At 36.5% G+C, this 26,529-nt stretch overlaps 1 long non-coding RNA gene across 2 annotated transcripts in view; it reads left to right on the top strand.

Annotated features, from left to right (window-relative positions):
• The window catches only part of LOC137863598 (uncharacterized), a 535,054-nt gene that overhangs the window by 465,649 nt on the left and 42,876 nt on the right, over positions 1 to 26,529 (top strand). For both annotated transcript variants that reach the window (XR_011100998.1, XR_011100997.1), the window contains one exon: positions 20,568 to 20,690. This is a non-coding gene — a long non-coding RNA (uncharacterized lncRNA). The remainder of the gene's footprint in view (positions 1 to 20,567; positions 20,691 to 26,529) is intronic.

The following is a 26,529-nucleotide window of genomic DNA, read 5'->3' as shown; positions in this document are numbered from 1 at the left end:
GAGGCAAAGATCCCCATTTTTCTTCTAGAGACTGGGTTAGGTGCTCAGTCTTGGAAACTGTTTAAGCACATATGTCAAATTATATCTGTCCATGAGTGTGTGTAAAAAATACCTAATATTGACCAACTAAAATATTTACCCATATCCTGTGGTGTTCCTGGTAAGATTTGGTCTTTGTGTTTTAACTTCAGGCATTAAATTTTGCCTTAATTAACTTAATTAATTAGTTAAGTTGTCTTAAACAATTTAAACCAGTGGGCTTAGCTATTATAGGTGAAGACAGCAAGATAATGAAAAAAAAATCTAAGAATATGATAAACTAGCAATATACATCTGCCTTTTACATCAAAAGGAAACTTAACTTTTCTCTGTTCTTTAATTTTTCTCCAAGTTGTCTCCAGCTGCACCATTTCTTTCATGTTGTTTTTATTCCAAAAAAAAACTATCATGAATGCATAGCAAGCACCTGAGAAGTCATGGGGAGGTTTATTTACAAGATCTCTCCTCTCCTCTCCTCTCCTCTCCTCTCCTCTCCTTTTTCCTCTTTCCTCTTTCCTCTTTCCTCTTTTTTTTTTTCTTTTGTTTTTGTAGAATTAGTCAACACCCTGATAAATTTGGGTTAGTTTTCTTAAAGTTTGCAACTTCTCCGAATTAGAATTAGGAGCTTATTTTCTATCTTCAAAGCTACTAATAATATACAGTTACTGTAATTGTCAAATTGTCAACAAGTCAATTTTCCACCTTTGTTTTGGAGCTGTCTTTGCCCTGCATGTCCTACAACTAAATTCAGAATCTTTGTATATGTGTAAATTTTGTCAGTAACATTTAGAGTTTAAAATGTAGAGCATCTATGTCATTGCTTTCTCCCTCACAGAGAAGCCACCCTCTAAGGCTCTGAACATCTGCTGTCATGTAGCAGAATGGCAGTGTTGATGTCAGAGTGTAACACTGGTGCTGGAATTAGGGACAACTATATTCTAATTCAGCATATGGCAACATGTGTTCTCATCAGTCATTTATCTGCTAATATGTGCCTACATCTGAATCTTAATAAGGGGGATAGTAATGAGTGAAAACCTGCTGTTGGATACATACAGTTCTCTTGAGTTGTCACATACAAGGTTGAACAAAGATCAATTGATAAGAGTTCTCCCAAAAGTCCACATTGCACATTCACATTTACCACTAATTTCTATGAGTAATTAGAGATCTTTTGAAATTTCTGTCATTTTCTATAGACTTTCTGCAGATTCTGAATTTCTACAGATTCTACCATCACAAAGGAAATGTTCAAATTACTGTTAGTAACCAAGATTATGTCCATAAAACAATGACTAGAAACAGCCTTAATTGAATGAACTGTGTATTGGAAAAAAAAGGAAAAATTAAAAAATATCACTAGATGTTACTTGAATAATGGAAATTAAATAGTATTCCTTCTGTTGTAGCTGTATAATAATCTCTATAGAAACTGATGAAATGATTCACTTCACTAATAATTGTTCCACATTTATGGGAAATAAGGTGATAAAAACAAAACAAAACAAAAAAAAGACACAAACAGATCATCTTCAAATAGTTTGGCTGAGATATTACAACTGAACAATAAATGTGAGATAGTCATAAAGTCAAATTGATTCAAGATTATATGACAACAATAAAGGCTTTTCACATTATTTTCTTTCATTTGAAGACTGAAGAGAATTTACAGTTTTGTGTAGTTTATAAATCTATGTTGTTGAAATTATTATGTAAAGATTCACCATAGTTTAATTCACTGCATCTCATATTTGGCTGCTCTGCATTATAGGTGTTAAATTGCAAGAAGTTTGGAACCAATACAAAATTTGAAAAGAGCTGGCATCTCTACTTGATGAGATGAATTTCTTTATAATCAGATACAGGGTTGAATAAACATCAACAGGCCTGATACAAGATCTGCCATAAGTATGGTAAGATCTTGTCCTAAGAGAACAATTCAGCTCCTGTTAGAATGAATAGAAAGGTTTCCATAATCACAAATTATCTCTGGATTGGATCCTAAGCTGTTTCCAACTGTATGCATGTGTTAAGTTTTACACAGACAACCTTTTTCTTTGAAAAAGCCACACACACAAGTGATTCTTGGTAGTTTAGAAATGCAGTTTGACCTTTGTGTGAAAGATAAGTCCAGCTGGAATTAAAAAAGAAAATATTTAACTTATTGCAAGCTTGTTTATCAGCTGCTGCTTGACTAAGGAATACACCAAGGTACCTGGCTTTCCTTTTGATGCTAGAGACTATTCCCACATTAAATCAATTAATCTTCCTTTGTACATATACCATGACATTGAAGTCTGCTACTCAAACTCTTCTAATGTTTAATGCTTAAAAATAGCCTGGTCTGTTTAAATGACACTTTCAGCTTTTGCACTCAGAAACAGATTTCACAGTAGAAATGAAGGACAGCAGAATAACCAGGGTCTCTCAGTCCTAGGAGATTCCTGAGACTCTTCTGATCTTAATGCGATGTTAATATCACTTTGTGTTACAAAATTATTTCCCTGAAACCAACATTTTTTATATAATTCTGTGAGGAATTGTTGACATTTCTATTGGGAATTCCAGTATTACAGAAGATGATTTCCCAAAGAAGTGTAAGTCTTTGAGTATAGAGAAAATTACAATGTGTCAGTCTGTATAGTCTTATGGCAGTAAAAGTCTATACAGAAAGGAGACATCGTGGGGAATGAAGTCACCACAGATAATTTCTTGGTGGCAGCCAGAACCTCCTCTGGCTTCAGTATCTCTCTAGTGGTGCCAGTATAATATGTGGGGCCTGATGCTAAGTCATTAGGAAGCTGACCTGTGTTAGGAATGGACCACCATTTTGTTTTGCATTTCCCTCATCCTACAAACTTTTCTATATAAGATAAATAGGAGTCCAGTAGATGTACGAACTGGTAGTTAGGGGAATAAGGAGTAGAGAAGGGGAACTGCATGTTTTGAAAAAAAAATGTCTCTGGTATAAATGAGCAGGTTGAACTTGAGATTTTTATTTTATTTATTTATTCTGATTACATTGCTATTCATCTTTCATTCAAATACATTTTAAAGCAAATTAGACTTTCTTGTGACAGTTCCACAATTCCACAATGGCTACCTGAGCCATTATGTTGGTCTTAAAATGTCTCTTGTATTCACAAATCAATAGTCCACAGCACTGTGTTTCTAAGCCCACGAAGATACAGGAGTGCATGCTCTCAGCAAAGCAGTGAGCTTTGTGCAACTCCCATTAACAGTGAGTTAAAAACATAGCCCAAAGCATGAATCCAAGATAAACACCAGATACAGAGAATAAAGGATACCCTTTGGTCTATCCTTCATCTGGACACCTGCAGTTTCATGACTACTTCCTAGTGTATTTCTATTAACTTGACTTTCTATCATGCTCAGCTTCTTTTCTTGCTTCTCCACTGGTGCTCCCTGTGGGGCAGATTGTTCTGGCTGTGTTGTGCAAGCGAGGTAAGTACTTTGTTTTCTTTCTTTCTCTCTTTCTCTCTTTCTTTCTGTCATTCTGTCTGTCTGTGCAACATCAGGACATGGCTGCATTTCCTGCATTTCCCTGTGACTGTTTTCTGTTTGCTTCTTGAAATTCAGGGAATATTAAAGGCAATAGGGACTATATAAGGTCATGTCTTCAGTTCCTATCTAACATTGTATTTGGTACAATGCAGACAGTGGTGACAAAACAGATATTCTTACCCATTTTCATGGGTACTTTTGTTACTTAGTCATCTACAATTAAAGAATGTGGATCTGATGGGGTAAGTGATCAGTTCCAGCACTACATTCCCACCGTCTGTCACCTCATTATATTCTTGCTGGGGGAAAATAGTCAAATTCTTTTTCTACTATTATTTATTTCAAAGAATAACATTCTTCCCTGGGCTGAGACTTTGTATGACAAGTTTCAGTGCCATGTGAGTTCTTTATGCTTGAGCTATAAACCAAGCCAGGGAAGAAAAGATTTTCATAATAGAAATGCTCACACATAGCATTAACTGTACCAGCATGAACTGTGGCACTACGATAAAGGTTGTTTTAATTTGACTGAAAATGAATAGATTGCTGCAAATCAATTGCAATCTAATAAGGGTCTTACTGTAAAACCTACTGATAGTATGGAGTGGCATTGTTCTGAGCTGTGCTTCCTGGGAATAAGATTTCAAAAGAACTTAATGCTGACTTTTATAAATCTTTGATCAGTGATAATAATGGGAGTTAGAAACACCTATCTCCCAATGTTTCTACTTTTCAATAAACCATTGCCAGATTACAATTAACAAAGAATTTGGTTACTTAAAGCTTGAGTCTGAGAGGGACTGAGTCACCCCTGGTTAGAGATGTGTACTCTTAACTCCTATAGTTTGTAAGGGAAGCTGAGGTTACTTAGCAGTTCACAGAATTTAGCCCATGAGCACAAAGACGCAAGTAGATTGTCTCACTATATAGCATGTATCCACCCCTTTTAAGCAAAAAATGTAAAAGACCTAGAGGGAATATGCTGTATTTTAGTCCATATCTGATTTCTCTGCATACAGTTGGCTTACTTCATCCTTGGGAAAGACTGGGGAAAAGTAAGGCTCATCTTTGCTCATCTATGATGACTTTAGCAATAACTACAAAATCAGCCCATCTCTACCCACTGTCCCAAACTGCAGCCTAAATATCCGTGTTTTGACTAGATGTGTATTCTTTTTGCATGGCTAAAATTAGATAAGAATAAGAATCACAGTCCATCTTTGTGAAAATACTTTTACTCAGATTATTAAAATTAATCAAACAGCAGTCCCACAGAGAAGAGATCTCCTTAGTTCTATTGTTTTTCTATTTTTATTACTCTATTATCCTAGAGGTTTTTTTCTGTTTTTGTTGTTGTTGTTGGTTTTTGCCAATGCTGTTTTTGCTATTTAAGAATCCAAAATTTCTCTTTCATGAGTAGAAATTTCAAGTCTATTTTACTAATACTTTTAGACATAGGTAGTCATTTTGACAGCTTTTTAGTGTTTCTGTCTGTATTTATCCTGAAAGTTTTGTAAATGGCTGTTTGACTAAGCCTTTGTGCCAAAAAAAAAAAAAAAAAAAAAAAAGCTGTATTTGTCTTTTGCTATTTTGAAACTGCAACAACAACAACAAAATAAAATTCAATATAAACATATAAAAATATCAGGAATATTTTTATAATATGTCCTGAAACAGACAGCATTAATAATGATGATAACATTAGAAAGCATTTTGACTTCTGCTTGAAGATGTTAACCACTTTCTAGCTGGTAGAGAGTTCAGGCAAAGAACTGTATTTCAGTTGTCTGATTATTTTCCTTCTACAGTTACAGATTTCTTCTGTCTTTTGAAGGATCAAGTACTGACAACTGTCAGATGCAAAATATTGAACTATATGCAAGATTGTTTATTCCAGGGTGGCAGATTCTATGGTCCTAGAGGGTTTCCCTCATTTACAATTCTCACATATATATATATATATATATTTTTTTTAAAGCCTTTGTCACACTGTCAAGAAGTAGAAATAACTCTGAGTGATTTAAGTGACCAAATATTTCAGAAATCATGAAAAATTACTACTCCTATAATAAATGGACAAAGAAAAGGAAAGAGAAGAATGAAAATTAAATACCCAGACTATGTCGCAAACACTTATTGATAGCAAATGCATTTGTGGAACTTAGGGATGGCTCATGAATATCAACAGAATGGTGATAGATTTTGCTACAAATAGGATCAGCAGCAAATAATTTGAAAACCTTGAAAATACAATGGGTGATATTCTCAGATTAACCACTTGACTGAGGATCTATGGTTTAAAGTAGTAGTCACTAAATTCAGAAAATCTTGTTTATCTGAATCAACTTGACCTAATTGCAGATTTATTATCTGCAGAGTGAGGTGAGATGCAGAGGAACAGGAGTTTCATCTCTTTCCTCTGGCTTTAGAAACATACACAGTTATGTTTTGTGCACTTATTTTGTCTCTACTTATCTTGGTCCCAGTCAGATCCAGAAGAATAAAAGGTAAAAAAATGTAACTGAATTTAAATTCAGTTAGAACTTAGTTGTCTAAAGATTGGTTTATGTTTTACTTTAACATATTTGCTTACAGACTATTTATAATGTCCTTCAAAAAAACAAATAAAACAGTCTATCACAGCATTATGTTACTTAGAACTTCACATATACAGCCACCTTCTAGAGGAGAAGCATCCATTCACACTGCCACACTCTCCTTCATACACCGAGAAGTACATTAAAATTTTCTGTCTTTCATATTCTTCATTAGTGATCTGTAAAGCAGAGAGACATTAGGTTAGATTGACAACAGGAGCTGCCTTGGATATATGTACCAGGAGAGACTTATCCTGTCTTCCCTTTGAAGTAAATTTAAGGGTTATTGTAAGGAAGATTGAGAAGATCGGCAAATGAGACCTTCTATGCACCAGCACAGCTGTGTTCATAAATGACCTTTCTAGGCTGTGCAACCTCTGGAAAAGCTATGTCAATGCTAAGAGTTTACAGGTTAAATTTCTCACCTGAGATGTGGAAAATGTTGATTAGATGGTTGTTATCCTGCTGATAAAGAGCAAGGGTTTAAATTCAGGATTCCCAGCTTTTAGAGGATGTCTGAACATGACATTATGGGATTTTAAGGGATGGAGTTATCCATCTTTCCTGTAAAAATTGCTGTTCTGCTTTGAATACAATGCATAAATATTCACCGGATGAGAAAGAATAAAAATAATTCTTTGGCCTCCTGTTTTGGTAGACTAAAATTTTAAGTCCTAAAACAAAGAATGTACTATTTTGTGCTGAAAGATCAATTTCAACAGGAGAGAAATTGAGAAATATCCATCCCAGGAAATTTAATAGCTGAAGATTTAGGGCATTATTTTGATAGCTGAAGGAAGGAGAAGGACACAACATTGCCCTGGCCCACACCAAGTGTATAGGTGCTCAGACTACTGGACCAGAAAACTTACAGGAAAAACACGTGCCTCTTCTTGAAGAAACTTGTTTGAACCTGGAGTTAAGCATGAAACAAGTCAGGGGTCCGGACCTATAGAAAACACTAGAGGGGGAAGTAATTATATTGTGCTTTCCACTGGTGCTTACAAATAAGGTAGAATGAAAACTTTCCAGCATCATTAGGGTTTAAAAAATTCCAGACTTTTGCAATTGCTGAAATGTAGACCCTATGGGATTTTACAGAGTAAGCCACAGGTGCCAGAAGAGTAGGAGTAACAAAGAAGGACCCACATGGGAGTCAAGAAGGATATGTGGATCTTCTAAGTGGAGGAGGCTTGTTTTTTTCAAGGAGAGGGCTGTCTAGAAGGGAGTATGGATATGAGGTTAGGAGATGTGGAAAAATTGAGCAGGCATGGCTGAAAACAGAGCAAATAAAAAAAAAAAAAAAAAAAAAAAAAAGGTGGGACAGTAATGAATTGTTTAACCAAAAAGGATCAAGATAAGGTGATTAATGATCAGTCTCCTTTCAGCCTGCCTATGGTGCCAAGACCACATTAAATCTTTAACAGTACTATTCAAGGTTTAATGTTGTACATCACCATTACGGGATTTTCCAAATGCCACCCAAGTCTAGCAAGTGCATGAGTCTCTCCTCTAGTCTACAAGCAACAAATCACTTGAATCTTTGTGTTTCTATTTATGCTCTTTGACCCCAGGGTCTTTGCCAATAGGCCCTAGCTTAGTACAGCATTCCAGCAAATGCTTATTTCTGATCAAAATCAATTTGATGTAATTTGCTACATTTCTTATTACTGTTTTAGCACTAGACTCAACCTTACTTCCAGCTAGATATATGTACTAATGAGCATGGGGTTGGAGTCAGTGACATTCCTTGCAGCATCTCTGGAAGTTTTTCACATTTCCTAGCTTCCCTGGAAGTACTGTATATAATGCTCCCAGCTTGCCTTGCTCTGGGAACATATTCTGCTGACTATTGCAGAATAGCAAGATGTTTAAGAAGGTAGCCATGTGGACAGATCTGATAACTCTTTCTTCATAATTAACTGATTTATTCTTTAGCCATAATAGCAACTCATTTCAAGCACTTTCCATTCATTGAGAAAGCTACATCACTCATGTGTGGTGTATAGATTTTAAATTTTCTCCTATAAGTGCTATATGATGCTTGTCAATTACCACTTTGGACTAAAGCTTTAGGAATTAGATCAGCCACATTAGTTAAAATAGAGCAAAGTAATTTCGAAGTAGACTCTGAAAATTATGTGCTGAGCAACTAAAAACGATACGATAATCTAGAATAGCTGTTTTCATACTGATAGAGTCAGACAGGCTTTGTTTCCTTGAAAAGTTATGTAATGAAATTCCATTCAGATTTTTATAGACATAACCACTACACTTGAGAGTAAGAGCGAACTGGCACTTGCAGCTGTTACAGGTAGCAGAGTGTTTCACTTCAGAGTCTGACCTTGACATGTGCCTCTAGCTTTGCATTCCAGCTCCCAAATATTCCTACATTTGACAGTACGTACAGCTTGATCTCTTTTTTAATGCCACATATTACTGGGCATATGTGAAAGCCCATGGGGGCAAAAAGAACTTTATTTTAAATGTGAATAGTGTTAGAGTTATATTATAATGGTTTGCTGAATGAAGATGGATTTAACTGTTGCTTAAATATTTTCCTGAGTCAGTGATTTGGTTTGGTCCATTACAATATAAGGCCATCTGTGAGTTTTAGATGTAAATCTGAAGTCTGGGAGCCTTTGGAACAGAAGAACTGTGTGTTGTGGTTTTTAAGATTCAATGTGAAAACTTTAGAATAATGTTGTTAACATTGTTTGCAAAATAACTTGAGTAGCTATATATTCTGTCTAGTCCAGATGGATAAAATCTCCAAGGGACATTTGTGTTTATGGCCTCTAGCTTATTATTTTAACGCCTAACTTTTATGAGGCAAACTCTCATTATTTTTAGCAGTCTTTTACTGTCTCTTAAATGCAGTGAAAGGCAAAAGAGGACCACAAATCTGTTATATGTAAAGCTACTGTACTAAATTTCAACAGTTGCTAGACTATATTTCTTAAATAAAATAAAAATGAGGGTAACAGTCTGTTGACCAACATTTTTTTCCCTCTCAGAATAAAATGCAGTCATTGTATCAAGGATTTGCCTGTACTATTGACTCAATGCTGTTTGATGATAACATTCTATCAGGCTGTGTTGAAGTCAGTGTAATTTGGCTTAGTGTTCAGCTCAATACATGTGATGTATAATAAGTAGTCTGTATTTTAGAGTTGTAAAAAAAATAAGAAAAATCTGGTGAAGGGCACATATCCACAAGAATAGAAATGACCTCAAGAGGTCACTGATTTCCTTTAGATTCAGCTTTATCTAAATAATATTTAACAGCCATTTTTCTAACCCGTTTTGAAAATACCCTGAATGATGTAGAATCCCCAGCTTCTCTGAATAGTTGTGTTTTAGCACTTAACTGTCTTGCCATTCAGCATTATGTTAAATCTCCACTGTGGGAACTTAAATTCATTACTTGTCCTGGAGAATACATAAATACTTTCCTCTCTTTGCCAGCATTTTGTTGATGTCAGCTATCATTTGAAGTCTGGAGTCATTTTTCCTTTCTCCCCTTGGTCTTTTCTCATCTAAATAAAGCCAGTACTTTTCAGCTTTCATCACAGGTTTTGCTGGAAATATCTCAGTGCTTCTTGCTCTTTTCTGGACTTTCTTCAGTTGATCCAGCTTTAATGTTGTGGCCAAATCTAATGTAGTAGTCCATCTGAGTCACACCAATTTTACAGAGTCTTCAGGTGTCTGTAGGCACCTACACACAAGTTGCAGTACTTTAAAGCACTGTGGATGTGTGCTTCATGTTTGGTCCATTAACTCTGCAATCATTGTCAGGAGAATCATTTCTATTATTGTCCTTCTCTGTCTTGTAGCTATGCGTCACTTTGTATTTAACACCACTGAATTAGTTATTATTTTGCTGATTTCTCCACATCACTTCAAATTTCATTCTTGTCCTTTAAAGTAGCTGTCATCCCTCCTGTCTTGTTATCATCTTCAAATTAAAAGTGCTTTCCATTCTGTCATCTAAATCATCAATAATGAATCTAACGGCTAAAGTACAGGACATACATGTAGATTTGGGATGGCAGTGTTCTGTTAATGGCATACTTGAACAAGTTCTCCTTGGCATCCAGTTTCCTTCCAAAATGATTTGCTCATTCTACTTTTACCTTTATCATTTATTTGTGGAGTAGCAGTGCTCACAGTTCTGAGAACTGGCACTCTCATGCCACATGGGAAGATGTCGCGTTAAAGGGGTGTAGCTGATTAACCGTTACGGGCCCGGTTGGATTCAGAGTACTGAACCAGTCGGACATTCACCAAAACTGGGGGTCCGTTCGGACATTCACCAAAAACGTAATAACCGCCTGGGGGTCCGCTCAGACATTCACCAAAAACGTATTAACCACCTGGGGGTCCGTTCAGACATTCACCAACAATGCATCAACCGTCTGGGGGTCTGGTTAGATTCAGAACACTGAACTATCACGGATAACCACCCTCACCCTAGTTGCATTAATGAGAGCTATCACAATGCAATCAAGTATGGTTTATTACAGCAACAGATAATCAGGTTCTTTTGGATTGCCGGTGATAGTGACTATCTGCAAAAGCAAGCTAGTATGCATGAAATACACAGGTGTTACAGGTGTTACAGGTGTGGGTTCTAGGTGTGGGTTCTAGGTGTGGGTTCTAGGTGCGGGTTCTAGGTGCGGGTTCTAGGTGCGGGTTCTAGGTGCGGGTTCTAGGTGTGGGTTCTAGGTGTGTGTTCTAGGTGTTCTAGGTGTTCTAGGTGCGCAGCCTAGAAATAAACGCGTTAAAAGGATCAAAGACTCTATAGAGATTTATAAGCAAATATTCAGATCTCACCCAAAGGCGTCCCAATGGGGGGGGAAGAGAGGCTCAGCCCGTCGACTGATCCCAGGAGTCAGGAGGTCCTAAGGATGTTGTATGTCCTCGGGATGGTATCTCCCCTGACGATGGTATCTTCCCTAACATCCCCTCTCTCTTGGGCCAATTTATATTATTTTCTATCTTTTAGGTGGAGCTTGAGTGGCTCTAGTCAAGCATATCTTATGATTGGTGTAAAGTTTTCCCGTTTCCGTTTAAAGTAATAGGCTCCGAGAAATTCAGAGCGCATGCTCAGTGAGGGGTGGTCGCACCTTGGAGGCGGGTAGCTTTTGGGATGGAGGTGTGTTTTGGTATTATAATGATATTATAATGAGCAAAAAGTACACTAGGGTACAGCATTTGTCAAAACATGACAGGTCTTTGGCTTAGGGTGGCAAAAAGTGCAGCTTTGTGCACAAGAACAATCGAGGCCCCACCTGATTACAGAGCCTAGCCGTGGTGTCTCCACTCCACTCTACGCTCCGTGGTGTTCCTTAGAGCTAGCACACCAAGTTTCCCCAGCACGATAGCATCTAAGGTTGGGAGCCTAGGGAATGCTCAGATAATGCAGTTATGCCCTACCCTGAAAGCCTCTTCAATGCTGTACCTTTTCCTTAAAAGTGTGAATGTTAGTTTTATTTTCCTAGTTACTTCAGGCATTTACACCACAGAAGAGAAGAAGGAATCATTTTGAGCTGACTGGAGTTTAAAGATTACTATTTCTAATTAGTGCTATTTTTTAATTAAAGACCAATACTGAGTGAAGAAATAGATACTACTGAACAAAAGTGACATGGTTTCTTTTGTCTTTTAATGTTAGATAGACGTGCAAATCATTTGTGAACAAATTCTGTTGTGGCTTAAACCAATCCACAGCTCCACTTGCAGGGTGCCTCCTTACACATGCTACTCAGACATTATTTCATATTTTCTTAGTGCTTTTAAAAACATATTTGTAATCCTTTCACATTTTTTATTTCACATCTTGGTACCATGACCCTAAGCACAAGTGTAACCCTACAGGAATTCTTGGGTAACTGAATGATTTTTTTGTTTGTTTGTTTGTTTAATGAGTAATGTACATAATTTCACTAAAACGTAGTTTCAAAAACAAATTCATAGCACTTTGGGCTAAAAATTATCAAGAAGCTTTTGTGTGTGTGTGTGTAATTTTTAAAAATTTGTCCCCAAAGAATTTCATTTTCATTTTGACCAAAATTTAAAGTAGAAGCTTTGGGGGATTTGAATCTTATTGTCTAAATCAAATTTCTCACGTTTGCCTGCCATAAAAATATTCCTGTTAGTGTGTAATAAAAATGAAAAACAACAATGTTTAATCAGATTTTATCTGCTAAAGGGAATGATAATATTCACATTTTTTTATACGACTATTTATTTTATTAGCCTTTTATAGCAAAAGACTGAAAGACTACATATGCATGTATTTTATACTCTTACGGAAATTATACAAGCCAGGACTTTTACAGCCTTCTAAATTGTCTAGACTATCATAATATCACCAAAGAACACAGAAAATATTTATGTTTCTGTAAACCTCTAGAACAGTAATGTTCCTGACAAAGTTTTATTGAAACTGAGAGGAGTCCTTTAATCATTTCCTCACAAAGGTTCACTACTAAGTACTGAGCACTACTGAACTACTGAACATGTATCAACATTTTTTATTTATTTTTATTTTTTTTGTAAAACAGCATTACATGTGAAAGCAAGGCCAACATAAACCTATGAAATCCTCCTATGGAAATTTTGAGTGGCAAAAAAAATATTTTTGATAAATGTACTTTATTATTCCAAACAAATTGCCTGGTTTTACATCATGTGTAGTCCAATATAATTAGATCCTGAGTAATGTGTAACCGATTCTATCTGAAGAGCAAACAGACCCCAACTGTGATACTGTAGATCAGAATATTGATGAGTTCAGATGAAAAAACAGATTAGAGACACTGATGGCATAAACGACCATGCTGACACTACACCTTTCTGAAGCTCTGCAACGCACTAGGGTTATAACCCTAGGCTTTGTAACTGCTAAAAGGTGACCAATATGTGACACTAGGTTTCTGTTAATTATTGGAAGGTACAAAGGCATCCATAAAGCAGACAGCCCATAGCCTATGTAGATACCAGGAAAAAAAAAAAAAGCAAAAACATTAGCTTTTTCATTCCTTGATGTCAGCACTGCGCTTGCTCTTTCCTGAGGAAAGCACTGTGCAGAGATGCTACTGTTGATTCCATAGCAGTTCTGAGCCATTTAATGCTTAATCTCTGGGTTAACAAATTCTGTCATAAATTCTCAAAATGCAGAATAAATGTCAGGTTTTACATTTGCATTGTTGTGAAAATGTGTTCTCTGTGTACTAATCTTAGATGTTGACATGAAATGTTCCTTAACACACATCCAGACTGAATCCTCTTGACAGCTGGATCATAAAAGAAATAAAATCTAGATGCTTTGTTATGTAAACATGCTGATGGACTTTTGCTGATCGGTCTCAGATTAATTTTGTATACCAGCCCACCTCTGCGTACTGTGCTGTACAAGTCCCTTGTAAAAAAATGTAACAATGAAAAGGAAGGATTTTTCAGACAACATTTGCAGGTTCATTTTTATTTTCAGTGTTACTGAATAAAGTGCAACCAATTAACAACATGAATGTATTAAAGAACATCTGTGATCATATTTACTTAAGTAGGTATCACTCACTGGTCTGATGCATTGTGAATTTGTAAGGCTGTTAAAGAAGAGGTTAAAGATGCAATGGATTTTTATTTTAGGAAGAGATAAAGGAAATAAATACAGTGTAAATTTAATTATGTGAACAGGATGATGCATTTTAAAAATGGTTTTGGCGAAGTGCAGAGGAATGGGAAATTAACTGAGTTATGTAAGCACAAAATTGATGGGCCTGTTCTGAGATTATATTAAGAAGGTGTCCTTTGGAGGCATATTTAGTTCTTCAGGGAATGAAAAAGACAATTAGAAAATATTTGAAGATGTAGAGTGGGATAGGCATGGTGATCATTTAGGCTCATTGAGACATACTTAGAATGAACTTTTTGTAAAGTATAAAAGGTTAGTTATCAGTAGCAGTTATTTAACTGTAAGATTGGACAGCTTTCCCAAAGGATCATTTTCACAAACATGATCCTCAAATCTATTTTATAAAACCATAGAGGAAGCTACCTTTTGGGACTTGGGGCTTAAAATCCAAAAAAAGAAATTCAAGTGAAGATAAATACATAAGTAGATATAATTACTTATTGGAGTTATTGGCATTTGTATCACTAGCTGAATTCTCTATCACATACTGTCTTCCATCCACTCCACCTACCATTCTAGGGGAAGGCTACAGTTAATAGATCAATCTGAGATTCCAAACCTGGTTTGTACAATAGGGAAGATGAACTGATTTTGTATTCAGGCTCTATTCTTGTATTTAAGATCTCTCTAAAAACATTTTTTTAACTACTTCTATTAAAAAGATAGCAGAGAGACACTAATCTAATAATTTATCTTTTTTGTTGTCTGTACAGTAACAACACTATAGATGGCATAATTCAGGGTCAAACAACAACAGAAAACCAGCTATGAGCACTTGACCTTATATTATGCCATATTAAAATATATATGTGATAATACTTAATTGTATGTCATTCTCTTGCCTTTCCAATGAGTACTCATTGAAGAGCTGGTTCATGCATACAGAGTCTTAAGATACATTTCTAGTATTCAGGGTATTTTGGAAAAACAGTCTGTGCCCTGTTGGACTGAAATTCTCTGATGGAGCTCCAGAAATGAGTCTGTCCCATTCTCTGGGAATTGTAAAATCACACTCAACCTGGAAGTTGAATTTATTTTTCATATATCTTTTATCTCCAAGTTGACCAAAGTGTCAGACCAACACTCAGAGAAAAAAAAAAAAGATACAGTCCCAGTTTAAAAATTATTACTCATAAACCTTCTCTTTGAAGACACAATTTAAAGTTTAGATATGAAGGCATCTCTGTAAGAGCACACAATTTCAATTGAAAACGTGGATTCAAAAATGCTGCTCAGCCTCACCGTAAGTAATTGCATAGCAAGTATTTTACAGCAGTCTGTGTGATAAATTAATTCCGGCTGCTGTATTTTATTTATTATTTTATTTTATTTTATTTTATTTTATTTTATTTTATTTTATTTTATTTTATTTTATTTTATTTTATTTTATTATTCTTTTTTTTCCTTGTGGAAGGCAGTGAAGAGAAGTGCATCCCCTTTTTATAGAGATGGGTGATACAAGGAACAATACACAAGTACATCTCACCTAATAATTGTTTAAAGGGGCTTTAAGTTCTCTTCACACAAGCAGGATGGGTTTATGTGTACACCAATATGTGCTGTGACATGTGGGGGAGAAAAAAAAAACACATGAAAATTGTTGGGAGTAAAACAGAGCACAATATGAATGCAAATGAGGGAAAAGGTGAAACCTGCTCAGATTTGCCTGGTGGCATTTCATTTTTCAGAATGCTTTGAGGCTATAGAAAATGCCTGGCTATTGATCTGTTCATTAGCTGGCCTTAAGCAGGTTATATATCAATTACTTAGTAATTCCTACTTTCTTTTGTATTTCTAGGACTATGTATCTGGAAGAAAAGCTTGGTCTCCATTTCTATAATGAAGTGATAAGTAATTGAGAGTATTTTGGGGAATGGAATTATTCTGGAATAACTTAATTTAAGCAAATTGCATCCTTATATCCTTAATTTCTTTCTTCCGACAGAACAAAAAAAAAAGCTGAAATAACCGTCTAGAAAGGCTGCTAGGAAAGGTAACAGACTACAAAATGGGGGGTGTTTAAGAAAAGATTAAGTATCTTACTTAGGGATGTGGTTTAGTGGGTAATATTGGTTGGGGGGGGGAGGGGAGGGACAGTTGAACCAGGTAATCTTGGAAGTCTTTTCCAACCTTAATGATTCTAAAACCTAGCCCACATTATGCCAAACTATACGGATAACTAGACCTGCGTGAATCCATTGTGGCCTTAGGAAAAATACAATCTGCTTTTTTAGCAGAATTTTTCTGTGAATACTTAAGAAGTACAAAAGGCTTTGATGAACAGTCAAAGACAAATTATTACGTACAAATCACCGGTAGAAACAATATCTTTGTTTTATAGAAACACAATTGCAAACCTGGTTGGCTATATTTACCACCACTCTGTTTTAGAATTAAAGCCTCATCTGTAGCCACAATGACTTCGGTGCCCATCACCAAGTTTAACTTTAAAAATATACAAAAAGCTTCTTCTAAGATATACTCAAGGAAACCAGGATAACTCATGTGCAGCTACCTCTAATCTCTTCCATTCTCTACTATGGAAATGTGGCCATTTAGTTGTGAAATTTAGTAAGTTCTGTTTCCTCAGGCAAACATGCTAATGCTATTAGGGACAACGGTCCTTGCATATCTGCAGATACATTTCTGAAATATATCTACACCGGTTCTTCACTGTTTCTCAACATTACTGTTTCTCCTCTGAATCCCATTATGATGTTTATACCAGGTTTTCCCAAGTGAAAAATGCTTTAGAATCAGAAGTAATATATTACACAGCAAGCTTCCATGTTAGCTGAGATTTGGGGTCTTAACTGGTATATTGTTTGCTTGCTGGTTTAATGGTTTTTCGATTTTTTTTTTCTTCCTGCCAGTTCAAAGTTGCTCAATTTTAAGCCCATTAAAAAAAAAAAAATCAGGTTTGAAACTCATACCAAGTATTTGCTTTTTAGTTTTTTTTTTCTGCCCCAAAAGGAGAAAGAAAGAGAGAAAGAGAGAAAGAAAGAGAGAAAGAGAGAGAGAGAGAGAGAAAGGAAGAAAGAAAGAAAGGAAAAAGAAAGAAAGAAAGAAAATGTGTGGGATTTTTGTGTGAATTTCATTCTTTTGGGGGTGGGGGTATTTTTTATTTTTCATTTTTAATTAAATACTTTTCATATTTTATTTTATTTTATTTTATTTTATTTTATTTTATTTTATTTTATTTTATTTTATTTTATTTTATTCTCCAACAGGTCTAAAAGTTGTGTGTACATAATATTGTTCATGTTAGACTGGAGTATCTAGTGGTCCAATCTGGCCTTAATCTTTGTGAATGTAGCAAAGACAACTCTCTTTCTTTTACACTGCTTGGAGAGAAGGATGTGCATCTTTGCCTTGAGGGCTGAAAGCAGCAAGCCTAGCCTAAATAAAGAGATGCGACCATGGGAAGGTTATTCTCCGGTTATATTTTCCTGGCCTTTATGAAGGTAATCTGTATAAGGAGAATAATAGCAGTAGTAGTTATTGAGTATTAGTTGAATGCTATGCTAATAGTTATGTTAACATAACACCTATTGGAACAATAGTGAATTCCACAGTGGTAGACTTTATACAAATATGTAAAGTTTTACACAAACAAAAACAGCATAAGTATAAAGTAGAACTAAAAGTGTTTTTTCACTCAGAAAGGATTTAAAATGAAAAATACAGATGAGTACAGAGGGACTGATGGAGCAAGACAAGAACCAATAAGGTGATACCAGTCTTCGTGCTCAATAGTATTTCTGTGTGCCAGCAGCATACCCACAATCAGGTTTGTTTACACATCATGTTCAAGCATGTTTCTGAGAAAACTTCTGAAAGAAAGCAATAAGTTAGTTGTACAGGTATCTGTAATGTTTTTCTCCCAAGCAAGAAGGAAAACACAGGAGCAAGCAGAGTTTCTATCAGAAATGTTAAAATGGAGTTATCTATTGTTAGTTATTGTATGTAAGTTCATGCAATCCAACAACTTCAAAGAGTTTAGCTTAAAAATGAATCTTTTTGCATACGCAAAGCATTTATTCTTCAAGCTAGCTCATTCCTGAAGTAGATAAGATAAAATAAAGCAAAGTTTATCCTAAACTGCAGGAGAATTATTCTCATGGAGAGGTATTTCCTGGTGCAGGAAATTTCTACGATCCATAATTTTGGCAATGATCTTATATGAGTTATTTTTCACCTGTTCTTCATCAGTGCTGTAATTTCTTGGAGCTTTTTTGAACTCTGTGTGTTGCACAGAACTTCTAAAGTTAAGGTGTCCTCAGAGTAAATTGTTGGAAGCCAGTTCAAAGAATAGCATGTAGGGTGGCATTTCCTGTGTTGCATCTCATTTAATGAATGCCTGCAAGTGCAGTCAGAAAGACAGCTGAAATTAAATTTCATAATTGGGCCCAGAACCTGAAATCAACTTACTTCCACAGAAACCAACAATTCTGTAACCACAGTAGTACAGAGCCTGGGAGTGGGTGAAAATGTGTAGGCAGAAACAGAACATAATTTTATTCTGCTTTCTTGGTGCTGGTAATGTCATAAACATCCTGCCATTCTGATATTATTGTGTTAATGTTAAAATATTTGGTTGATGCAAATAGGAGTCGAGATGTAGTATTCTTTATATGGCACTGCCCGGAGCAAAGTAAGAAAACCATGACAACAAGTAGCCTGCAAGCTGTCATGTTATTTGTGTTCAACTTGCAGAACAGCTTATAAAAAGGCATCAGCTGACAGGCATCCTGAACATCAATAGTAATTGAGAAAGAATAGAAGAACAGCAAATGGTGAACATGAAAAAAGAAAAAAAAAAAAAAGTACAATAATACACCCTAGGAACAATGCTTTTCCAAACACTTTAAGATTTCTTAAATGGTAGTCATTTATTAAAAAAACTACAATTTCTCAAATAAAACCCTTGAATGTAACCACTTTAGCCTTCAGACATCGCCATCCCCCCATAGAGAACTTTACTAATCAAAGATGACAGCACACAAGACACACTTCTAAATTATTCTGCTGAACAAAACTATCAAGCAATTATAAAATTGACAAGTCTACAGGAGCCTGAAGAAATTCCTTTTAAAAATATAAGCGGTATATATGTTACAGAGAATAATATAGCCAAAGAAAAACAAACTATGTGAATGCTAATGCCATGTTTAAGACTATTGGCCATACAGTTTATATACCTCTTAAGATTAAGCACCACAGCAGTTATTCATGTATATTTTTTTATACTAAAATCATCACTCATTGTTTAGGATTTTGGACTGGTTTATTACTGTATTGCCACATACAGAAGTACTAAATGACTATGAAGCAATGCACCTTTTGTATCAGTGAACATGATCACACAGATCACTGCTCTGCAGAAATTCAGTTCTAGGAAACAAACATCAAGCAAGAGACCAGATATTTCTCAACTGGCATATTTTCAATTGGAATATTTGTGAGAGGATCTGATACTTTAACTATTATTTCTTTTGATTTTCAAAGGATATGAGGAATTACGTAGCTGAATATGTTTTAAAATCTGAGTTTTTACATATAGCATCCCACCAAGCCGCCAAGTCACTAGAACTTTATGTTGTCCCCCAACAAATAGACTATTCTAGATTGTGTGTTTGTGTGTGTGGGGGTGGCGGGGGGAGACTTTATGTAAATCTAAAAACAATTACTGATTGGCTCCTGGGTTTTTCTGTATCTCTTGACATCTAACATTGGCATATGTCAGGAAATACAGAGATGCACTACTACTCTCGGAGTTGCAAAGCAGCATTTTAGAACTTATTCACCTGTGGAAAAATAAAATTTGTCAGAAATAATGCAAAGAACCATTAACATACGCTACTGGAGAAGGATGATTTTTTCGATGTCACAGATTCAGCATAACTGGTTTCCATGAATGACACATGGGATCTAATAAATTACTCTTATAGTATACAGCTCCACTTATATAATACCAGGGAGCTGAAATCGCAAGCTTGTATTTGGCTTCATTAATGGTGTACCCTCCTAGAAGTATGAACAATTCGGATGACAGACCATCTGTTTGCTGTCAGCTAGGAATGGATGGCGTGGCCCTCAACTACATCATCTGCAGAGGAACTTCTTGAAGAATTCAGTGAGCAATCCCTAGAAAGTAAACTGCTTAATTGTGCTTGTCTTAGCTGCCACTGTAAGAAATTAACATCTCCATTTTTCTCTGGATGTTAAGAGAAAGGGAAAAAAACACATGAAATTTAAAGATACATTATTCATGCCAGGGAAAGAGAGAGGCAGTGATGGAGAAAGTAAGCAAACAGACTGTCAAGGGTAAGTTTGATGGGTTTGGACCTAATAAATATACTTCTGAAGTTCACAGTGCTACTTCTTCCAAAATACAAATTGTCGATCATGTTAGGAAGCACTGCTTTGAAATCGTGAGACTATTGATGCAATTACAATTCACCAAGTAAAAGTAAAGTTGTATTACTTCAGTACATATTTTTTTGTCATGAGTGTAAAAGAGGTTTAACAGAAGTTAATGACCAGATTTTCTTTGGTATCAAGGGATTTTAAAATAATGTACATTATGTTTAAAAAGAGGTAGAAACGGGTCCCATGTTGCAGGGTTTCAGATAATTGCTCTAACCTTCAGGTTAGACATATAGAGGTTACTGTCCTGTCATGAAGTTTGTTCTTGATTTTAGAAAGAAGACAAGGCTTCTCTTCCAAGATGATGTTCTAACTGTAGTACTCTGTGGGTGATCATTTACTGAGACTCCAAGTGACTTCTCACACCAGAAGAGTAGCAAAATTCCCTTATTATCTGGGTAAGTCAGTCTACTTCTTTAGATCTGTTTTGAGGTGACAATAATTTTGTCGTATAGGTACTGCTTCCACCCTACCCCAGTAATTAGATTACACTACAAAACCCAGATAACTTCAGTTGGGTGTGGTAGCATTCCTGTCCCTATTTGGATTCACAGCCCTGATGAGCTATGCAGTGCCAGTAACAGACCAAGGGCCAGAAATGGGGACTTCATCATCCTGGGTGAGAATTCTAAGCACTGAGCCATTATACATGTATTGCAGCACTGAGCTTATCCACACCACAGCCATAAACTGAAACTGTCATTGCATGTCTGGCCAACTCACAACATGACAGAGGAAATGTCATTTGGGCCAGCAGCACTGGGATCTCTAACTTCTGTGAAAGACAGCAGATTTCTTTCTGCTATCACCCTAAAATCTCACCTGAAATAAAATTAGTTTATTAGAATATAATTTATGTGCTTCAGAACCATAAACAGCTGAGTCAAACCTGCTGGCATTTCCAGCAGGAATGTTGATCCAATTATTGAAATTGTCAGCTGCTAGCACCTAGCTGTAATAATAAAATAACATCGATTTACCCAGGGCTTTTTGAGAGCACCTTTCATTCCAAGCCATCCCCAAATGTGCTGTGAACTCATGCACAAGCTATATATAGGAAGAACTTCACCCACCCGTGACAGGCAGCCACCTACGGGATGAATCACTGAGCCTTCTCACGGCTCTCATCATCAGGATGCAGCAGAATGGAACGTGGAGCAAACATGGATGGTACAGGGCTGATCCTCAGCTCCCTCACACTTGTTTTTCTGCACAGTTATTCAGGCCCTCCACTAATGGAAAGCAAAGCAGTTTGTAACATTTTTTTGTTTCATTATGTAACGACCAGAGTAGTATGTGTTCATTTATTATTAAAACCCCTCTTCTTGCAAATAAAAAAAAACAAATAGAACATCCCTTGATCATACTTGGTCACATTGTAAAGTTAAAATTGCCCTAAAATTGCAAATGTGATCTATTCACGTATATTAACATATACCTCAATATATCTCATAGCTATTAACGTTTTGTTATTATATTTATATAGAAGAAATATTTTCCAACACAGACAAAAAAAAAAAAAAACACCTGAAACAAAAATCAACACTCAAAAACAACAACAAAACAACAAAAAGGCACCTTTCTTTTAGCAGCACTATCTCCAGAACTGTTCCATCGATTTCTCCCATCTCACTCCACTTAGCCTGTGAAATGTTAACACTGACACACTGTGGGGTTTGTCAGCCCTGAGAAGGTACTTCTCCATTGCCATTACACTTGTTTCTCAAAGAAATAATGTAAACATCCAAGCCACCATCAGCTGTAAGAATCAAGAAAAGCTCTGCTCACACTGTGCTGCTACTGGCTCGGTACTGAAGTGATACTGTTGAGTCTGCTGAGCCCCAGCACATCCCCAATACCTCCTGATTGTCTTCACTCAGCAGGAACCAGAGACACATAGCTTTCCATCCTGCACTAACCATGAAGGAGTCCTACTAAAAGCCAGAGGCATCACTGTCAAGAGATTTATATTTTTCTAAACCTGAAACAAGAATATATTTCTTGTGGGACCTGCGAAAGCCTAGTGGAAGCAGCATAGCCTTAATTTTCAAAATCTAATGTTTTACCAAAGAAATCTTTTAAACCTTGCAGAATATGATTTTTACAAGCTAATGCATATTTTTTTTGGCTTTTAAGCACCGAGAAAGAGTCTCTTACATTTTTTAATAGTGAAAGAAACTGAGAACAGGCTGAAAGTATATGCCGAACTCTGAAAACAGCTGAAATTCAACCCATTTTTTGGCATATGCTAACTCAAAGAAAGCTCATAATTTTCAAACTGTTTTCTCAGAGGAAACAGTGTTGCTGTTTGATTCAAAAGACAGTGTTATTCAAAATTTATTTGTTTGGGGATCTTTCACTCATTCTGAAATTCAGCCTAATTTTCTCTCACTGAAAATGCCACATTGGGAAAAAAAAAAAAAAAAAGATGCAGATCAGATGCTGAACACTTTCTATTCCTTTCATCTAGCACTGTCACGTCTTGCAAACTATTCTTATGTCATTATTTGCATTCAATTAGTAGTCTGACTGAGTCAAGGAAGCACAGCGTGTGCTGTGTCTGCTAGATTATCAACACTCAGGGTTAGAGTTTTAGACTCAGGTTTTATTTGGGCACCTTCAGAGTGCAGGATTTTAGATGTGCAAACTTCATCATTTTGCTGAAGCACCAATAAGAGTCCATATAGAAAACCTGATAGGTCTTTTGGTCACAAGATGTTGGTTGTAAAAATTTCTTGCCCATCCTATAAAAAGGAGGAACACAAAGTTTGCATGCTTCCATGCTTCCATGATGAATATAATTCATGAATTTACTTTAACTGGTGATTTTCCTACGTGGATTATTATTTTGAAGAAACAGCACAACTTACTCCTCATTGAGATTCATGAACCTAGGGACCTGTACTGAGAAAATGTTGCCTTATGTAGTGAGTCCCATGCCAACCCTTGCTCACAGTAACATCTATGAGAAAGCTGAGGCACCCCCAGAAAAATGACAGCTGATGTTGTATAGGGTGCCTCAGTTGGAAAACCATGATAAAATTTCAGATTTAACGTGACAGGGTGTAAAATAACAGGGCATGGCTTAATGGCTCACTTCTGCCAGCTTTTTTGGGTGTGTTCAGATTCAATTTCTTCTGTGGTTTGCAGTAAAATATTGCAGTTTGTTTTAGGTAAGATCATTCCTAAATTAGCAATCACTGCACCAATCAAATAAGACAGCATAAATTCTTATAAAAATAACCTTAATGATTTGGAATAAGGTAGAGTTTTTTTTCCACGATTTCATGATTACTAAAACATTTTTATGATGCTGTACAATAACTTTATTCTTTTTTTTGTTTGTTTTTGTACAGACATTTTCAAAGTGCTGTTAATACACGATGGAATAGGAGACTCATTCTGAATTTAATATTCTATCAACAGTTATATTCAGATTTAATCAAATTCTGTGATTTCTGGTTAATGCTTGTTCACCACCTATATTTTAATACCTGCTTTGGGGCTCTGCTAGAAATATAGAGAAACAAATGTGCATTTTGTATTATATATCCTTAATAGAGTATAAATATTTCGTAGAGTTATACAACAATATGATAAGCCATAATGATTTCTCAGAAAACTAAAAAAAAAAAACAATCACAAACAAACAAACAAACAAAAAACCACATTAAACTACACCTTTACAGAGCTTAAGTATGCATTTATTATTCTTGTCATAGCAAATACTATTTAATTATAATGTTTAGCAAATGTATTTATGTTGCATTTTGGTATTCTAAACCAAGAATCTTTAACATCTTCATCAATGATCTGGATGACGGCATTGAGTGCACCCTCAGTAAGTTTGCAGATGACACCAAGCTAGGTGCGTGTGTCGATCTGCTCGAGGGTAGGAAGGCTCTGCAGGAGGATCTGGATAGGCTGCACCGATGGGCTGAGGTCAACTGTATGAAGTTCAACAAGGCCAAGTGCCGGGTCCTGCACCTGGGGCGCAATAACCCCAAGCAGAACTACAGGCTGGGAGAGGAATGGTTGGAGAGCTGCCAGGCAGAGAAGGACCTGGGAGTGATGGTGGACAGTCGGCTGAATATGAGCCAGCAGTGTGCTCTGGTGGCCAAGAAGGCCAACGGCATCCTGGCTTGTATCAGAAACACTGTGACCAGCAGGGCTAGGGAGGTGATCGTCCCCCTGTACTCGGCTCTGGTGAGGCCGCACCTCGAGTACTGTGTTCAGTTTTGGGCCCCTCGCTACAAGAAGGACATCGAGGTGCTTGAGCGGGTCCAAAGAAGGGCGACGAAGCTGGTGAGGGGCCTGGAGAGCAAGTCCTACGAGGAGCGGCTGAAGGAGCTGGGCTTGTTCAGCCTAGAGAAGAGGAGGCTCAGGGGTGACCTTATTGCTCTGTATAAGTACATTAAAGGAGGCTGTAGCGAGGTGGGGGTTGGCCTGTTCTCCCATGTGCCTGGTGACAGGACGAGGGGGAATGGGCTAAAGTTACGCCAGGGGAGTTTTAGGTTGGATGTTAGGAAGAATTTCTTTACTGAAAGGGTTGTTAGGCACTGGAACGGGCTGCCCAGGGAGGTGGTGGAGTCACCATCCCTGGAAGTCTTCAAAAGACGTTTAGATGTAGAGCTTAGGGATATGGTTTAGTGGGGACTGTTTGTGTTAGGTCAGAGGTTGGACTCGATGATCTTGAGGTCTCTTCCAACCTAGAAAATTCTGTGATTCTGTGAAGAAAAACTAGTAGACAGGATGCCTTTTGACAAGAAGTAGTATATATTCTGCATTCATAGACAAATACCATTAAGCTGCTGATTCAACTACAGCTTTCATTTTGAGCTTTTGGACAGATAAATATGTGGTCTACTACAAGTGTAGCTAAGACTAAAATATTGATCTTCAAACATGCTGCTTGTCATCTCACTCTGGAGCCATATAATTTCTCCATGCACAAGACAGTCCTAAAAGTGCATCTAACCCACTCGGTTGCAAAGTCACTCTCTCTCTTAGGCCCTATGATCAAATGATTATTTTAGTGATTTACAGAAAGTGGAACAACTTTGGAAGTGAGTGAGGAGAAGTGTATTGAAGATACCTCCTACCTCAATGTACTGGCACAATCAATCAGGACTACTTTCCTAAATTTTCTGTTTGAAGATACGGAGCTAAGTAAGTTTCCTGACTTGAAAATAAAAGCATTTTTATGTGAATCCTGAATGGAGGGATGCATCATCCTCCAGTACAAATTACAGGCTTTTCTTCTCAAGTAGTTTGCCATAATTTCCTGATTGTACTCAGCCCCTGACTTTCCAAGGCTAAGTGTTGCAAAGATGAATTTACATCTTGGCAAAGTCTTCTCTTTTTGTCTCCGTTTTAAAAATGAGAAGACTGCTTCTTTGTTTTATGGCAAATAAACATAGCATTGGGAGGACATTCTCAGATGTAGGCCCACAGGACTGCACTTATAGGAGGGTCTTAGTTGTCTAGGCCCATTGTAATGAGGCACTGCTCCTCAAAGCACTGGTAAACCATGTTTATGACTTTGTGTCCAGCACCTTAACTCACTGTACCTCATGAAATTCATGGGCATTTCCTTGGTTGTTCTGAAACTCCTGGAAACTCTGGGAAACTGGTACTCATGCAGTATTGATTTGTTTCCATCTGACCAAATTCTGTTCCGTTTCTCAAATATGACTAATGTAAAAAATTGTTGTTGTTGATTTTGCTTCCATGGGAAGTTTAGACAACTCTACTTTCATCTCCATACTGAAATAAAAACTTGGTCAAAATATCCTAAATTCCCATGAAGCAAAACTGAATTTCAGCCAGCTTTGATCTAAGCAGTAAAGCCTTATCCAGCATTAGAGTCTAATTTAATCTTTTAAGGAGCTATTAAAATACTGAAGCCTTGTTGTGATAAATCTCAGCCTGTAGAGGGAATTTTAGTGAAAAAATTATAATCTCATGAAAATGCCGTCAAGGTCATAATAATACTACTATAAAAAGAAATGTGAACAGTTCACCTCAGTTTTCACTTGTTTCAGGATACCTATGGGCTCTTGTGCCAAGCAGCCTCATAGTAACTAATGCTTGATTTTGTGAAATTACTTTAAAATCAAGGCAAAATGGAATGACTTCAAACACTCATGAACTGATATAAAGCACAGTATACGTCTGCATAGTATGGATATCTTATTCCTGATTACAATGCCTCACTTCATGTATAATAAAAAAGAA

This window comes from Anas acuta, chromosome 13 (assembly GCF_963932015.1).
Source record: "Anas acuta chromosome 13, bAnaAcu1.1, whole genome shotgun sequence".
Lineage (NCBI taxonomy): Eukaryota > Metazoa > Chordata > Aves > Anseriformes > Anatidae > Anas > Anas acuta.
This window is presented reverse-complemented; position numbering and strand designations above follow the sequence as displayed.